The sequence below is a fragment of the Mus caroli genome, unplaced genomic scaffold (assembly GCF_978045245.1).
Source record: "Mus caroli unplaced genomic scaffold, Mus_caroli_1 scaffold_11, whole genome shotgun sequence".
In the NCBI taxonomy this organism is placed as follows: Eukaryota; Metazoa; Chordata; class Mammalia; order Rodentia; family Muridae; genus Mus; species Mus caroli.
In genome coordinates this window covers 16629220-16646081 of record NW_028227266.1, presented here as the reverse complement: position 1 = coordinate 16646081, position 16862 = coordinate 16629220, and the positions used below count along the sequence as shown (strand labels likewise).

At 38.7% G+C, this 16862-nt stretch overlaps 1 pseudogene; it reads left to right on the top strand.

Annotated features, from left to right (window-relative positions):
- The first annotated feature begins 2438 nt into the window (after nt 1-2438).
- LOC147001971 (endogenous retrovirus group K member 10 Gag polyprotein-like) lies at nt 2439-4345 on the top strand (annotated as a pseudogene).
- The last annotated feature ends 12517 nt before the right edge of the window (nt 4346-16862 follow it).

Genomic DNA, 16862 nt, shown 5'->3' with positions numbered 1-16862 from the left:
ATTACATTGTTACCAGCATTGACATTTTGGGGATTCTACTTTTTGACCTAAAATATATATACATTAGGCTGATGCATTCTATACCACCAGAAATATGATAAGGATAAATTAAGCAGGAAGTATAATCCAATTGGCCCATGCATCAATAAGAATGTCAAGATGTGCTGGGTGGTGGTGGTGGTGGTGGTACAGGTACATGCCTTTAATTCCAGCACTTAGGAGGCAGAGGCAGGCAGATTTCTGAGTTCCAGGCCAGCCTGGACTACAAAGCATGTTCCATGACAGCCAGGGCTACATAGAGAAACCCTGTAGCAAAAAACCAAACCAAAGCAAAACAACCAAACAAACAACAAAAAAACAACAACAAAAAAAGAATGCCTCGATGCAGATGTTTGTTCACCAGTATTGACAAGCCATTAAGTCCCATTCCCATGAGAAAGTCTTATACTTTTCCTGTAGAGTCTGATTCTATACCAATTGGAGACTTTTAGACTTTAGGCCTATTTCTATATCAGAGAACATTTCTCAAATGGATAACTCAACACAGAGTAACAATCATCATTAAGTCATGGCTTTCCTAACTATGGCCTAACATAAAGTTCTCTTTGTAAACAAAGCATAATTCTGCTAAGTGGGCATAATGACCATAGGTAATAACTATTCAAAACTAAACAACACTAGTTAATGAAAATGATTCTAGAAAAAGGCTATATTTTTTCTGTGTCCTCTTCCATGCCTCAACCATTAGAGATGCAGCCTCCTGTCTTTTTCATTTTTCCAAAAATTAACCTGAGTCCAGGATGAGAAATATTTTTAAGGATGACAGTGAAGGATGCATAAGCCTTTTAAGCACTGTAATTTAAAATTAAAGCCTAATGTAGAATGTCTAATGGCTCAGAGACTTTTAAGACTGCAAGGGAATAGTATGAGCTAAGATGAGGCTTTGCATTCCATGATTGATGGACTCTCTTTTCACACACCTGCTATTCTGATTGTAACATAATCCAGGTGGTAACTATCACAGCAAAGGAATACCTAGGAAGGGAGTAAATGTTTAGAGCAATGGGTGAATGAAAATGAGATATGAGCACTCCTTATTATGGTTGAGGAGAAGGATTTTATTGTAGATATGAGGGAGAATTTAGCCACAGGCTTCTGGAAAGGTACAGACTGAACCAGGCCGAGTGAGAAAAAACTTACTGATAAGAGAGTGAGAGAAAAATTAAAAGGAAATAGGACAAAGTAGGAACAAAAGGGGAGCTGATAAAAGAGGCCAAGACAAGCCAGAAGCCAAGAATGCACATAGCCAAAATGAAGATTCTATACCTATGAGAAATTAGGGAAAGGAAAGGAAAGCAAAGCCCTGCCATTGGGATGGAGAGCTGTAGGGAAGGGATCAATGTGATAAGTGCTGATTGAGTCTAGTCTATAGTTTCTTTGGAACCTGGAAGTAAAGTGATAAATAATGCATTTAGCATTACAATGAGCAAAGATGTATCAAAGTTTGTCGTTTAGTAGATTAGAACTTGAGTATAAAAATGGTTCCTGACCTTGTAAATAGATAGATAGATAGATAGATAGATAGATAGATAGATAGATAGATAGATAGATAGATAGAAATTTACTTATTCATTGTTTTATATGTCATCTTGTATATTTTGTTTACTTATTTCTTTGTTTTTCTGGTCAAATGATGTAGCCTCCCATAGACCTGAAGCAGGCTAAGGCAGATCATGTCATTGTTGCCACTAAGGAGATTATCTAGGGTGGAACCTTCCTCCCTAGATCTCTCTATTGTTTTGCCACTGCCCCTGTTCCTCTTCAAGATACTGCTACCTGCTGAAAGGCCCCAGATTCTGGATATTAAGCCCTATCCTGCATGTCATCACCTGCAGCTGGTTCCAGGCTCCAAGGATGAATTGGCAGGAATGGATTCTCTCCCCCCCCCCTTCTATAAAGTGTTTCTGCCACTAAAAATTTGAACCTTGATCAGAACACAGTCTTGGTTCCATCATCCTCTCATTGTCTCGATTCCCTTTCTTTCAGCACGGGCCTGCTATTCAATTGTACCTGTCCTTGTGAGCTGCTGGTCTGCTCACAAAAATTTGGCACTGGGACTGGAACCTGAAGAAGTTCAGGAGGACGCTGAGGGAACACTGTTTTGGGTGGTGCTCCACGGAAGAAAAAGAAAAAGAAAAGGTCATATAGGACAACAAAGCAACAGGTACACATTCTAGCGCTAGTTTAAAACTTCATTTTTTAAAGGTTTGCTACAGGTGTGGAAAGATACGGGCTAAGTTCAGATTCAGTGCTAACCCAGTTCTGGATCCACTTGGGTCAACAGTGGAACTGTTAGAACTAGGAACTGATCAGGCAGTTGTCTGCAGCTTTTAAAAGCTGCCTCAGGCTAGAGGGAAAGGGTTTAAAGAAAAAAAGAAATGAATCAGGCAATTGTCCTCAGTTTTCAAGAGTTGCTTCGAGCAAGAGGAGTAGGGCTCAAAGTACAATTGTTAGAAAATCTTTTAGGTAGGATAGATTCTTGTTGCCCATGGTTCAAGGAAGAAGAAAGTTTAGATATCAGTACCTGGGAGAAAATTGGAAAAGCCTTGAAAATCACTCAGTCAGATAATTTCACCCTTTGCCTCTGAGCGCTTGTTAAAGATGCTACTGAAAATGTGATCTCTCAGGGGTTAGATGATACCCAGGCAGAGCTTGAAGAATCTCAGGAAGAGTGCCTTTCAGAAAAGGGTCCTCTGAACTCTAAATTTGATAGATATAGAGACTCTAATGATGAGCTAATTTTAGACAAAGAAGATCACTCAGAAAGAGGAGCTGCCAAATACTCTGAGGAGGATTGGCCTCCTTGCAGGTCTCCTGCTCCACCTAGCCTCCACCATGGGAGATGCTACTCATAGGGACAGGCAACTAAGCAAATTAGAGTTTGAAGTTAGGCTGCAAAAATTGACTGATGAATCACTGGGCATGGTGGCACACAACTTTAATCCCAGCACTCGGGAGACAGAGGCAGGTGGATTTCTGAGTTCGAGGTCAGCCTGGTCTACAAAGTTAGTTCCAGAACAGTCAGGGCTGCACAGAGAAACACTGTCTCAAAAAAAAAAAAAATTGACTGATGCTGATGAGCTTTGGGAGCTAAAAAGGATGTCAGATACAGAAAGGAGTAACTTCTGAAATGCACCAAGAACCGCTGCAAAGAGCTGTGAGTCAGACTTGTGGGAGAGGACAGGATACTTCTTATGTGCTAGCCTTTCCTGTCGTTGAAGTAATTGACCAGAAAGATACTAGAGTCAGACATTACCAGACTTTGGATTTCAAGTTGATAAAGGAGTTTAAAGCAGCTGTTGTGCAATATGGTCCTTCAGCCCCTTTCACACAAGCACTGCTGGCTATGGTCGTAGAGTCACACTTAACCCACCTAGATTGGAAAACCCTATGTAAGGTCAGCCTGTCAGGAGGAGATTTCTTACTTTAGGATTCTGAATGGCAAGACGCCAGTAAGAAAACTGCAGCTTTAAATGCTCAGACTGGTAATCTAGACTGGGATAGTAACATGCTTCTGGGAGAAGGCCTTTATGAGGGCCAGACTAATTAGGTTGATTTTCCTGTTGGAGTGTACACACAGAAGCTGTACCTCCCGCCTTGCTTGGGGACTGATACTGGTTAGAGGAGATATTGGTGGGAGTTTAGCCAGCATTCATCAGAGTTCTGATGAGCCTTACCAGAACTTTGTGGATAGGCTATTAATAGCAGGTAGTAGAATAATTGGAAAATCTGACATGGGAAGTCCTTTCGTTATGCAGTTGGCTTATGAGAAAGTTAACGAAAAGTGTCCTGCCACTATCCAGCCACACAAAGGACAAACGGATTTAGAGGGATGTGTCCATCTTTGTGCAGAAATCGGCCATCATATAATCAGGGTTTGGCTTTCAGTGCTGCTTAACAAGGGACGGCCATACAAGCAATGTTCTAGCAGAAACGAGGGAGTAATGCATGTTTTAAGTGTGGAAGTTTGGGTCATTTTAAAAGTGATTGTCCCAAGAACAAAGTTGTCGAGAGTGGGCAAGCAGGCAGTGCCCCAGGAATTTGTCCCCAGTGCAGAAAGAGAAACCACTGGGCTAAAGTGTTCAAATCCAAGCCAGGCACTCTGGGCTATCTGGTGCCGGGAAACAAGAGGAGGGGCCAGCCCCAGGCCCCTATGTACTCACAGAAAATAGCTTATTGGGCTATAATTCTGCTGCCCATCCAAAGAGATCAGTTTTTGAACTTGTCAGGGCAAAAGCAGGAGGTGCAGGATTGGACCTCTGTTACACCACCCAGGCAGTATTAACCCCAGAAATGGGAGTCCAATCTCTGCCTATCGGAGTCTTTGGACCTCTACCTGTAGAAACTTGTGGATTTCTTCTAGGATGAAGCTGTTCTATTGTAAAAGGCCTGCAGATTTATCCCGGTGTTATAAATAATGATTATGAGGGAGAAATTAAAATTGTAGCTGCTCCCCCTCATGGTGTTATAACTGTACCCGCTAATCAAGGAATTGCTCAACTTGTTTTAATTCCACTACATCCACCACTGTCCAGATTTATTAAGAACGAAAGAGGACAAAATGGTTTTGACTCCTCTCGTGTGAATTAGGTTCAATCTATTACTAACCAGAGACCAAACCTTAAATTGACATTTGATGGATAAAGCTTTGAAGGATTAATAGATACTGGAGCAGATGTAACAATCATTAGAGGACAGGACTCACCCTCAAACTGGCCTTTGACTGAGAATCTAACTCACCTTCAAGGAATTGGTTATGCTAGTAACCCATAATGAAGCTGCAAATTGCTAACCTGGAGAGATGGGGATGGAAAATCAGGAAAAATTCAGCTGTATGTTATGTCAAATTGGCCTGTAACTCTATGGGGAAGAGATCTCTTGTCACAGGTGGGCATTATAATGTACAGTTCTAATGAGATGGTGACTAAGCAGACATTCAAAAAGGGACCTCTGCCTGGTCATGGACTAAAAAAGAAGGGACAAGGAATTAAGACTTTTGAGGATCCTAATCCTCACTCTAACACAAGAGGTTTGGAGTATTCTCGGTAGTAGCCACTATCTTGCCTGCATCCCACAATGATAAAATCCCAATGGCTTAATGATATTCCGGTGTGAGTGGATCAGTGGTCTTTACCTAAAGAAAAGATAGAAGCCACTTCTTTGCTAGTACAGGAGCAACTAGAAGTGGGACATCTTGTAGACTCTCAGTCCCCTTGGAATACACCAATTTTCATTATCAAGAAAAAACCTGGTAAATGGAGATTGCTACAAGATTTAAGAAAAATTAATGAGACTATGGTACCTATGGGACCTTTACAACCTGGGCTTTGCTCCCCAGTAGCTATTCCTAAAGGATATTATAAAATTGTGGTAGATCTGAAAGATTGCTTCTTTACTATTCCTTTATTTACATCCAAAGGATTGTGAAAGATTTGCTTTTAGTGTTCCTTCTATAAATTTTAAGGAACCTATGAAAAGATATCAATGGGCAGTTCTCCCACAGGGCATGGCTAATAGTTCTACCTTATGCCAAAATTTGTGGCACAAGCCATTCATCGTCCCAGGAACCAGTGGAGATGACCTCAGCCAAAATGCCCAACATAGGTAGATGGAAACTAAAGAGGCCACCAGTAGGTAGACATGGCTCCCATTTGGTTGCATTGGCACCCCAAACATATTCAAAATTCTTGACCCAGAATTGTTCTTGGCTAAAGGAAATACAGGAACAAAAATGGAGCCAAAATTGAAGAAAAGGATAACCAGAGACTGGCCTAACTTAGAATCGATCCCATGTACAGGCACCAAGCAACAACACTATTACTGATGCCATGTTGAGATTAAGACAGGAGCCAATCATGATTGTCCTCTGAGGGGCTCTATCAGAAACTGACTGAGACAGATTCAGATACTTACAGCCAATATTTGGACTGATGTTGGAAACCCCTATGGAAGAATTAGGGGATGCAATGAAGGAGCTGACGGGGATTACAACATCATAGGAAGAATAACACTATCAAGTAACTTGGACCCCATATACCGCACAGAGGCTAATCTGCCAGCCAAAGTGCCTATATGTGCTGGTCTGTGGACCCTGCTACATATGTACATATGTAGCCTTGTTTCACCTCAGCGGGAAAAAATGCACTTAATTCTAAATTTGATAACACAGAGAAAGAGGATAATAGTGGAGTGAGGTTGGACTGGCTGGGTAGTTAGTGGAGCCTCCTCTCAGAAGCAAAGGGGTGGGGAGTTATGGGGTAATAAACCCCTAGAGGGGTCTAGGAAGGGGAAAACATTTAGAATGTAAGCAAATAAAATGACTAATACAATTTTTAAAATGAAAGAGATACTGAAGGACGAGCCATCCAGTGACTGGTTCAATTTGGTATCTAGGTCATTTGTAGGCACCAAATCCTGACACTATTACTGATGCTATATTGTGCTTGTAGACAGGAACCTAGCATGGCTGTCTGAGAAGTCTATCAGCAACTGACTGAGATAGATGCAATATACTTTCTGCCAAATATTTGCCTTAGGTCTTTGACTCCTATAAAAGAGTTAGGAGAAGGATTGAAGGAGCTGATAAGAATGGCATCCACATAGGAAGAATAAGAGGTCAACTATCCCAGAACCCTGGGAATTCTCAAACTCCAGGCCAATATACAAAGAGCATACATGAGCTGGTCAGAATCCCCTGGGACATATGTAACAGAGGACTGACTTTTCTAATCTCAGTGGGAAAGGATGTGCCTAATCCTATAAAACTTGACGTCCAGGGAAGCAGGATGTCTGGAGGAGTGGGATGAGGGAGGACTCTTGTAAATGTGAAGGAGAGGGGTATAGCATGAAGAATTCTGGGAGGTAGGACCTGTAAGATTTATCTATTGGGATGTAAATAAATAAAGTAATTAATTTTATTAAGAAAATAATAAAAATCTCATGCTCCAAATCATTGAATTGGCATACACATACTAACAAAAAGCGAAAGCCTTGTAGCTTGAGGGATGGATAAGCAATTAAGACATTACTCTTGCAGAAAAAGGTAAGTTTGCTTCTCATGACATACATCAGTCAGTTAAAATTGCTTATAATTCTTCCTCTGGGGTATCTGAATTCCTTATTTGACTCTGATAACTATAGTCATACATAAACACATACATACAATTAAAACTAATAACTAATCTTTTTTCAAGAAAAGCATTGAGATGCTAACAAAATATACTTGTACATTTACGAAATCAGGATTTCCCTTATGAATATCGATTCAAAACTACTAAATAAAATTATCGCTAACCGAATCCAGGAACACATCATAACAACCATCCATCATGATTAAGTAGGCTTCATTCCAGGGATGCAGGATGGTTTAATATACTGACATCCATCAACTTAATCCACTATATAAACAAACTCAAAGATAAAAACCACATGATCAACTTAGCTGAAAGCAATCTACAGATTCTTTGCAATCCGCATCAAAATTCCAAATCAATTCTTCAATGAATTAGAAAGGGCAATTTGCAAATTCATATGGAATAACAAAAAACCTAGGATAGCAAAAACTCTTCTCAATGATAAAAGAATCTGTGGTTGAATCACCATTCCTTACCTAAAGCTGTACTACAGAGCAATTGTGATAAAAACTGCATGGTACTGATATAATACATACAGGTACACCAATTGAATAGAATTGAAGACCCAGAAATGAACCCACACACCTATGGTCACTTGATCTTTGACAAGGGAGCTAAAATCATCCAGTGTAAAAAAGACAGATCTTTCAACAAATGGTGCTGGAACAACTGGCAGTTATCATGTAGAAGAATGAGAATTGATGCATTCTTATCACCTTGTACTAAGGTCAAGTCTAAGTGGATCAAGGAACTCCACATAAGAACCAGAGACACTACAACTTATAGAGGAGAAAGTAGGGAAAAGCTTCGAAGATATGGGCACAGGGAAAAAATTCCTGAATAAAATTGCAATGGCTTGTGCTGTAAGATCAAGAATTGACTAATGGGACCTCATAAAATTACAAAGCTTCTGTAAGACAAAAGACACTGTCAATAAGACAAAAAGGTCACCAACTGATTGGGAAGATCTTTACCTATCCTAAATCAGATAGGGGACTAATAGTCTTATATTTTTAAATTTCATTTTTAGCATGTTTGTACATAGAAAGGCTACTGGTATTTTAATTTTTTATTCAACTACTTTGCTTAATGCATTTATAAGCTGCATGAACTTTCTTGCAGAGTCCATATGGACTTTTATGTATAAAGTCATATTACCTTCAAAGAAAGATATTTTGAATTCTTCCTTTCCTACTTTTTTGCTCCTAATCTATTTTAGTTTTCTTACTGTTCTAAGTAGATATCAAGTAATATATTAGAGAGGTTTGGATAGAGCAGTCACACTAGTCTTGTTCCTAATTTAGTATAAATGTTTTGAGTTCCTTTTCAATTACATTGGTGTGGGTTGTGGGATTATGGTAACTTGCCTTTACTATTTCAGGCATTATTTTAATGAACCTGCTTTTACGTTACCTTGTGCTTTTTCCTCTCAATCTTTAATATCTTCTCTCTGTTATATATGCTTCACGTTTTGATTATTAGGTGTTGTGGAGAATTTTTTGTATTTAAAATATTGTATTTGCATTATATTGCATTATATTCATGTCTATTTGATATTCTTTATACCTCTTAGCTCTTGATAGCTATATTTTCCCTTAAATTAGGAAATTTTTTTTCCTCTCTGATTTTTGTTGAAGATACATTCTGTGCCTGCATTTGATATGGCTCTCTTATAATATACACTCAATGGTTTTTGTTTTGTTTTGGTTTTTCGGTGTTTTTGTTTGTTTGTTTGTTTGTTTTTGTTTTGTTTTTGTTTTTTGTTTTTTTTTTTTAGGCCAAATCTACTCCATCTAGGGACTGGACTACATCTTAGAAGTAAAAGAGCCTGAGAAATTGACCTATAGCTGAACCCAAGCTACACCTAAGTACCAGGAAGGACCCTAGGGATTTTCCACTGAGCATACCCCAGATTTACTCCCTAAATATGTCCTAGCAACAGCGAATCAAAATGAGTATGATTGTTTCAAATATACTCTCAAACCATTTGTGATTGTTTATGGTTTTGCTTCAGAGTACCCACTTGTCAGCATACAATAGTCATTCAATTAGATGTTTGCCAGGCTGGACACCCCTTTGGTTGCTTGCCATTTCCTATAAAACCTTGTTCCCTGGAGGGCTTGGGGCTGCTGCACCAAACTGTCCTGCTGTGTCAGGGTTAGCTGTAAGTAACACTAAACTTCAGCTTCTAATAAAGAGACTCTAGTGTGGTTGCATCAGAGATGGATCCTGGTGGTCTTTTAGGGCTTAAAAATAGGGCACAACAATAGTATTCAAGAGTTTCCACATGGTTTGCACTCTTGAGAATCTTGCTGGAAGGTTTGACATTTCCAGTGAATGAGTGATCCAAATACTCTACCTTGCTTTAAGCCTGGATAGTTTCACCTCCTGTTTACCCAATCTCTTGTTGAGCCTTTCTTTCAATCTTTTAAAATATGAATTACATACTTCAAATAAGAAAAATTAGCTATATAATAGAATTCAGTATAGATAACTCTCAAATAACTAAATCTAATTTTATCTTATCTATATTATTTCTGGGCATTTATCCACAGGACTCCAATTGGATATATCATGGAAATATTTGTACAAATATTGTTTTGCAGCACTGTTCATATCTAAACTATGAAACCAATCTAGGTCTCCAACAGAGGAGTGGACAGGGCAAATATTATACATATTTTTTTTTTATTTATGAAGCACAATATTACTTAGTAGAAGGTCAATTAGTGGGAAGATGATGGGAAAGTGGGAATGATAGTAAAGTCTAGGGAGTCATGTTCAAAGTTCCGGACAGTGTTAGTTAAAATGTTTTTATGTAATCAAATATCATGTACAATGCATTTATTGCAAGAGAATAACAATAACAATCTTCACCATGCTTTACATAGAAATAATGTAATTTATATATTCATTATTTAGATGCAAGGGTTTCTGTTTTGATGAAAATAATACCATGACCATGATATTATACATCAAAAATGTAAGTTCGGTGTTCACTTAGATTTTTTAATATTTTGAGATAATACACATCACTGCAGAGTAATATGAGTTACATAAATGCATAGGACAAAATGGACAGAGTTAATTCCAGACCATTTCAGAAACAGTTACATATTCAGTCTTAATATGATGTGAAAATTCTTTTAGTAATTTAAATATTTATTTAACATTTGAGTTCATACATGTATATAATGAAAGATAGATAAGCATATTAATCAGTCATTCCCTCTTCATTTCCAACAATTCTCCCTCCATACTTCATTACATGTTCTCCACCCAAATTCGTGTCTTCTTTTCACATAATCCATTGAGTCCAATTGCTGTTGTCCATATGTCCTCAAATTTAGTGCAAACCCTATAGCTGGAAAATGCTATCAATGCCCCCATAATCAAAGTGGAGTAGGTCCCCCTTCCCAAGAAGTTATGTAGCACAAATAGCTGTTATATGAAACTCAAGTCAGCAACACAAATATCAATTTTAAAAGTAAACTATATTTCACAAAAGGCTATTATAAATTAGTTTCATACTTACATGCTGGTAAACTATGTTAAGAAAAATTTGAAAGTATTTACTTCTCTAATTAAATCAATATGTTTTGATTTTTACATATGTTAAAAGCATAACAATTCAAAACTGTTAAACCCAAAACTAGTTATACTATTTCTGGATGCATTCTTTGGTGTGTAAACACATGAGCAGTGCCAATTTATAATGTTATATGTTCAGACATCAGGACATAGTGAAACTACAACATGTAACTTGGACAAGTGCAGCAAGATAGACCTTGATTTACTATATGTATAAATTAATTTTTAATCACTTATGGTCAGAAATATTTAGAACTGCTTCATTTTTTTATTAGGTATTATCCTCAATTACATTTCCAATGCTATCCAAAAAGACCCAATACTCTCCCCCCCAGTCCCCCACCCTCCCACCCCCCCTTGACCCTGGCATTCCCATGTACTGGGTCATATAAAGTTGGCAAGTCCAATGGGCCTCTCTTTCCAGTGATGGCCGACTAGGACATCTTTTGATATAAATGCAGCTAGAGTCAAGAGCTCTGGGGTACTTGTTAGTTCATAATAATGTTCCACCTATGGGGTTGCAGTTCCCTTTAGCTCTTTGGGTACTTTCTCTAGCTCCTCCATTGGGGGCCCTGTGATCCATCCAATAGCTGACTGTGAGCATCTACTTCTGTGTTTGCTAGGCCCCAGCATTGTCTCACAAGAGACAGCTATATCTGGGTTCTTTCAGCAAAATCTTGCTAGTGTATGCAATGGTGTCAGCGTTTGGAAGCTGATTATGGGATGGATCCCTGGATATGGCAGTCTTTAGATGGTCCATCCTTTCTTCACAGCTCCAAACTTTATCTCTATAACTCTTTCCATGGGTGTTTTGTTCCCAATTCCAAGAAGGGGCACAGTGTCCACACTTTGGTCTTCGTTCTTCTTGAGTTTCATGCGTTTAACAAATTGTATCTTATATCTTGGGTATCCTAAGTTTTTGGGCTAATATCTACTTATCAGTGAGTACATATTGTGTGAGTTCCTTTGTGAATATGTTACCTCACTCAGGATGATGCCCTCCAGATCCATCCATTTGCCTAGGAATTTCATAAATTCATTCCTTTTAATAGCTGAGTAGTACTCCATTGTGTAAATGTACCACAATTTCTGTATCCATTCCTCTGTTGAGGGGCATCTGGGTTCTGTCCAGCTTCTGGCTATTATAAATAAGGCTGCTATGAACATAGTGGAGCATGTGTCCTTCTTACTGGTTGGAATATCTTCGGGATATATGCCCAGGAGAGGTATTGCTGGATCCTCTGGTAGTATTATGCCCAATTTTCTGAGGAACCGCCAAACTAATTTCCAGAGTGGTTGTACCAGCTTGCAATCCCACCAACAATGAAGGAGTGTTCCTCTTTCTCCACATCCTCGCCAGCATCTACTGTCACCTGAAATTTTGATCTTAGCCATTCTGACTGGTGTGAGGTGGAATCTCAGGGTTGTTTTGAGTTGCATTTCCCTGATGATTAAGGATGTTGAACATTTCCTCAGGTCCTTCTCTGCCATTCCTCAGGTGAGAATTCTTTGTTCAGTTCTGAGCCCCATTTTTTAACGGGGTTATTTGTTTTTCTGGAGGCCACCTCTTGAGTTCTTTATATATATTGGATATTAGTCCCCTATCTGATTTAGGATAGGTAAAGATCCTTTCCCAATCTGTTGGTGGTCTTTTTGTCTTATTGACGGTGTCTTTTGCCTTGCAGAAGCTTTGCAACTTTATGAGTTCCTATTTATCGATTCTCGATCTTACAGCACAAGCCTTTGCTGTTCTACTCAGGAATTTTTCCCCTGTACCCATATCTTCGAGGCTTTTCCCTACTTTCTCCTCTATAAGTTTCAGTGTCTCTGGTTTTATGTGGAGTTCCTTAATCCACTTAGATTTGACCTTGGTACAAAGAGATAGGAATGGATCAATTCGCATTCTTCTACATGATAACCGCCAGTTGTGCCAGCACCATTTGTTGAAAGTTCTGACCATAGGTATGCGAGTTGATCTCAGGGTCTTCAATTCTGTTCCATTGGTCTACTTGTCTGTCATTATACCAGTACCATGCAGTTTTTATCACAATTGCTCTTTAGTACAGCTTTGGGTCAGGCATGGTGATTCCACCAGAGGTTCTTTTATCCTTGAGAAGAGTTTTTGCTATCCTAGGTTTTTTGTTGTTCCAGAAGAATTTGCAGATTGCCCTTTCTAATTCGCTGAAGAATTGAGTTGGAATTTTGATGGGGATTGCATTGAATCTGTAGATTGCTTTTGGTAAGATGGCCATTTTTACAATGTTGATCCTGCCAATCCATGAGCATGGGAGGGCTTTCCATCTTCTGAGATCTTCTTTAATTTCTTTCTTCAGGGACTTGAAGTTCTTGTCATACAGATCTTTCACTTCCTTAGTAAGAGTCACGCCAAGGTATTTTATATTGTTTGTGACTATTGAGAAGGGTGTTGTTTCCCTAATTTCTTTCTCTGCCTGTTTATCCTTTGTGTACAGAAAGGCCATTGACTTGCTTGGGTTAATTTTATATCCAGCTACTTCACCGAAGCTATTTATCAGGTTTAGGAGTTCTCTGGTGGAATTTTTAGGGTCACTTATGTATACTATCATATCATCTGCAAAAAGCGATATTTTGACTTCTACTTTTCTGATTTGTATCTCCTTGATCTCCATTTGTTGTCTAATTGCTCTGGCTAGGACTTCAAGTACAATGTTGAATAGGTAGGGAGAGAGTGGCCAGCCTTGTCTAGTCCCTGATTTTAGTGGGATTGCTTCCAGCTTCTCACCATTTACTTTGATGTTGGCTACTGATTTGCTGTATATTGCTTTTATCATGGTTAGGTATGGGCCTTGAATTCCTGATCTTTCCAAGACGTTTATCATAAATGGGTGTTGGATTTTGTCAAATGCTTTTTCAGCATCTAACGAGATGATCATGTGGTTTTTGTCTTTGAGTATGTTTATATAATGGATTACATTGATGGATTTTCATATATTCAACCATCCTTGCATCCCTGGGATGAAACCTACTTGGTCAGGATAGATGATTGTTTTGATGTGTTCTTGAATTCTGTTAGCGAGAAATTTATTGAGGATTTTTGCATCAATATTCATAAGGGAAATTGGTCTGAAGTTCTCTATTTTTGTTGGGTCTTTATGTGGTTTAGGTATCAGAGTAATTGTGGCTTCATAGAATGAGTTGGGTAGAGTACCTTCTGATTCTATTTTGTGGAATAGTTTGTGAAAAACTGGGATTAGATCTTCTTTGAAGGTTTGATAGAACTCTGCACTAAACCCTTCTGGTCCTGGGCTTTTCTTGGTTGGGAGACTATTAATGACTGCTTCTATTTCTTTAGGGGATATGGGACTGTTTAGATCATTAACCTGATCTTGATTGAACTTTGGTACCTGGTATCTGTCTAGGAACTTCTCCATTTCATCCAGGTTCTCCAGTTTTGTTGGGTATAGCCTTTTGTAGAAGGATCTGATGGTTTTTTGGATTTCTTCAGGGTCTGTTGTTATGTCTCCCTTTTCATTTCTGATTTTGATAATTAGAATACTTTCCCTATGCCCTCTAGTGTGTCTGGCTAAGGGTTTATCTATCTTGTTGATTTTCTCAAAAAACCAGCTCCTCGACTGGTTGATTCTTTGAATTGTTCTTTTTGTTTCCACTTGGTTGATTTCACCCATGAGTTTGATTATTTCTTGCAGTCTACTCCTCTTGGGTGAATTTGCTACCTTTCGTTCTAGAGCTTTTAGGTGTGTTGTCAAGCTGCTAATGTGTGCTCTCTCTAGTTTCTTTCTGGAGGCACTCAGAGCTATGAGTTTTCCTCTTAGAAATGCTTTCAATGTGTCCCATAAGTTTGGGTATGTTGTGGCTTCATTTTCATTAAACTCCAGAAAGTCCTTAATTTCTTTCTTATTCCTTCCTTGACCAAGGTATCATTGAGAAGAGTGTTGATTAGTTTCCACGTGTGTGTTGGCTTTCTATTATTTATTTTGTTATTGAAGATCAGTCTTAGTCCATGGTGATCTGATAGGATGCATGGGACAATTTCAATAATTTTGTATATGTTGAGGCTTGTTTTGTGACCAATTATGTGGTCAATTTTGGAGAAGGTACCGTGAGGTGCTGAGAAGAAGGTATATCCTTTTGTTTTAGGATAAAATGTTCTGTAGATATCTGTCAGATCCATTTGTTTCATAACCTCTGTTAGTTTCACTGTGTCCCTGTTTAGTTTCTGCTTCCATGATCTGTCCATTGGTGAAAGTGGTGTGTTGAAGTCTCCCACTATTATTGTGTGAGGTGCAATGTGTGCTTTGAGCTTTACTAAAGTATCTTTAATGAATGAGGCTGCCCTTGCATTTGGAGCATAGATATTCAGAATTGAGAGTTCATCTTGGAGGATTTTACCTTTGATGAGAATTTAGTGCCCTTCCTTGTCTTTTTTGATGACTTTGGGTTGGAAGTCAATCTTATCAGATATTAGAATGGCTACTCCAGCTTGTTTCTTCCTACCATTTGCTTGGAAAAGTGTTTTCCAGCCTTTCATTCTGAGGTAGTGTCTATCTTTTCTCTGAGATGAGTTTCCTGTAAGCAGCCAAATGTTGTGTCCTGTTTCTATAGCCAGCCTGTTTGTCTATGTCTTTTTATTGGGGAGTTGAGACCATTGATATTAAGAGATATTATGGAGAAGTAATTGTTGCTTCCTTTTATTTTTGTTGTTAGAGTTGGCGTTCTGTTCTTGTGGCTGTCTTCTTTTAGGTTTGTTGAGGGATTACCTTCTTGCTTTTTCTAGGACGTAGTTTCAGTCCTTGTATTGTTTTTTTTCTGTTATTATCCTTTGAAGGGCTGGATTCGTGGAAAGATAATGTGTGAATTTGGTTTTGTCGTGGAATACTTTGGTTTCTCCATCTATGGTAATTGAGAGTTTGGCTGAGTATAGTAGCCTGTGCTTTATTTAGTGCATTTGTTGTTCTGATTATTATGTGTTGGAAGGAATTTCTTTTCTGGTTCAGTCTATTTGGTGTTCTGTAAGCTTCTTGTATGTTCATGGGCATCTCTTTCTTTAGGTTTGGGAAGTTTTCTTCTATAATTTTGTTGAAGATATTTGCTGGTCCTTTGAGTTGAAAATCTTCATTCTAATCTACTCCTGTTATCCATAGGTTTGGTCTTCTCATTTTGTCCTGGATTTCCTGGATGTTTTGAGTTAGGATCTTTTTGGATTTTGTATTTTCTTTGACTGTCGTGCCGATGTTCTCTATGGAGTCTTCTGCACCTGAGATTATCTCTTCTATCTCTTGTATTCTGTTGCTGATGCTCGCATCTATGGTTCCAGATTTCTTTCCTAGGGTTTCTAACTCCAGTGTTGCCTCAATTTGGCTTTTCTTCATTGTCTCTACTTCCCTTTTTAGGTCTTGGATGGTTTTATTCAATTCCATCACCTGTTTGGTCTGGTTTTCCTGCAATTCTTTAAGGGATTTTTGTGCTTCCTCTTTAATGTCTTCTACCTGTTTAGTAGTGTTCTCCTGCAATTCTTTAAGGGATTTTTCTGCTTCCTCTTTAATGTCTTCTACCTGTTTAGCAGTGTTCTCCTGCAATTCTTTAAGGGATTTTTGTGCTTCCTCTTTAATGTCTTCTACCTGTTTAGCAGTGTTCTCCTGTATTTCTTTAAGTGTGTTATTAAAGTCCTTCTTGATGTCCTCTACCATCATCATGAGATATGCTTTTAGATCCGGGTCTAGCTTCTCTGGTGTGTTGGGGTGCCCTGGACTGGGTGAAGTGGGAGTGCTGTGTTCTGATGATGGTGAGTGGTCTTGGTTTCTGTTAGTAAGATTATTATGTTTACCTTTTGCCATCTTGTAATCTCTGGGGTTAGTTGTTATCGTTGTCACTGTTTAAAGATTGGAGCAGACGCTGTGTTCCACTCACCAGAAGTCTCAAGATCCTGTCAGCCGAACCTGCGCCCTAGCTACTCCGGTGCTGGTCAGTCCAGAAGAGGCTTGTGGCCCTGAACTGCTTCATTTTAAATGCCACCACAATTAGTTATGTAACTCGGTTAAAAAAAAATCTATATATTAAGGGATAATGCATGTAGTTAAA